This window comes from Cyprinodon variegatus, unplaced genomic scaffold (assembly GCF_000732505.1).
Source record: "Cyprinodon variegatus isolate N-32 unplaced genomic scaffold, C_variegatus-1.0 Scaffold423, whole genome shotgun sequence".
Lineage (NCBI taxonomy): Eukaryota > Metazoa > Chordata > Actinopteri > Cyprinodontiformes > Cyprinodontidae > Cyprinodon > Cyprinodon variegatus.
Window position 1 is genome coordinate 244,375 of NW_015150876.1, and position 1,998 is coordinate 246,372.

The following is a 1,998-nucleotide window of genomic DNA, read 5'->3' on the forward strand; positions in this document are numbered from 1 at the left end:
GCACTATATCTTACTAGATAGGCTTTTGAGGTTTTTAATTTGCTTATACAGTAAGTGCTCAATTGAAACTGATCTTGACTGTAGTTGTAGATGAAATGAAGTTAATTAAGTTTGAGAAAAGCAGAAAGTTGCAGTTATCCATCAATCCTCTACTGCTTGTCAAGTGATGTAATATATTTTGTGTTGCAAGAAGGGCCAACTAAATCAAATTTAATGGGACTGAAAAAAAGACTGAAGTAAAATAAATAATCTAAAAAAAAACAGGTTGGATAAAGACAGTCAAACTCTACTAAAATATTTGAAGCCCTACTTGCTTTGTTGGTGGGTTGCTTCAAGGACCCATTTAGATAAGGCTCAGTACTGATACTACCCATGCAAACTATTCTGTTTTTTTGTCTCTATATTAAGAAAAAAGTATAGTTCTGAGAATTACATGTAATTCTTTATGCTGGTCTCGAGGTTTTTGGACGTTTTCTCATGGACATGTTTTATTCTTATTCTGTACATTATCACATAAATTTGAGGGAAATCTTTTAAGAAACAAGGGCCCTCTCTGGAGCCAAAGTGTGTGCTACGTTCCATCTCTGGAACAAAAATTAGTGTTAAAGTACTCTGTCTGAAGCCAAAGTGTGTGCTACGTTCCCTCTCTGGAACCAAAATAAGTGTTAAAGATCCCTCTCTGGAGCCAAAGCATGTGCTAAAGTGCCCTCTCTGGAACCAAAATAATACGTGCTAAAGTGCCCTCTCTGAAGCAAAGTGCGTGTGCTTAAGTTCCTTCTCTGTAGCCAAAGTAAGTGTTAAGGATCCCTTTCTGGAACCAAAGCATGTGCTAAAGTGCCCTCTCTGACACCAAGGCGAGGACTAAAGTGCCCTCTCTGACACCAAGGCGAGGACTAAAGTGGCCTCTCTGGAGCCAAAGCATGTGCAAATGTGCCCTCTGTTGAACCAAACTGCATGTTATTGTGTTCTCTCTTGAGCCAAAGCATGTGCTAAAGTGCCCTCTCTGGAATCAAAATAAGTGTTAAAGTGCCCTCTCTGGAACCAAAATACATGTTAAAGTGCCCTCTCTGGAGCAAAAGTGTGCTAAAGTTCCCTCTCTGGAGCCAAAATAAGTGTTAAGGATCCCTTTCTGGAACCAAAGCATGTGCTAAAGTGCCCTCTCTGGAACCAAAATAATACGTGCTAAAGTGCCCTCTCTGAAGCAAAGTGCGTGTGCTAAAGTTCCTTCTCTGTAGCCAAAATAAGGGTTAAGGATCCCTTTCTGGAACCAAAGCATGTGCTAAAGTGCCCTCTCTGACACCAAGGCGAGGACTAAAGTGGCCTCTCTGGAGCCAAACGCATGTGCAAATGTGCCCTCTGTTGAACCAAACTGCATGTTATTGTGTTCTCTCTTGAGCCAAAGTGTGTGTTAAAGTGTTTTCTATGTTCTTGAATAGGTGCTATATCAGCCCCTTTTTTTTGTTCTTCCCTTACCCTTCAAAAAGTTTGTGCATACCAATGCTCTATGACATAAGCCAGAGGCCCCTGAAGGCTGAAGATGGTAAAAAGATAAGACAAGATGGACCCTCACTCTTTCCAGCTGGAATCTGCTCAGTATTTTTGTTTATACTCAATGATGTTAAACAGCTGGGTAACTACAGTCACAATAAATTCCCCGCAAATGGCAAAATATGCATATAATGCTTTTCAGAATTAACTTCATTACCTGCATGTGACATGTACAAAGCATAAAATAGGTTATGTTTATTTGCTCAGCAACCATTTACTTGTTTTGCAGTTGTAGACAGCATGCAGGTCTTTTGCAACCTACTTTTTGAATGCTTGATTTCTAGTTGTGAGGTTAGACTTTAAAACTTCTGAGCCAAAATCTATACGGTGATGATGATGAATGTGTTAAAAGGATAGTTCAGGCTTTTGGACATGAAGTTGTGTGAAACAATCACCATCTGCAGCTGAGATGCATATATATATATATATATATATATATATATATATATA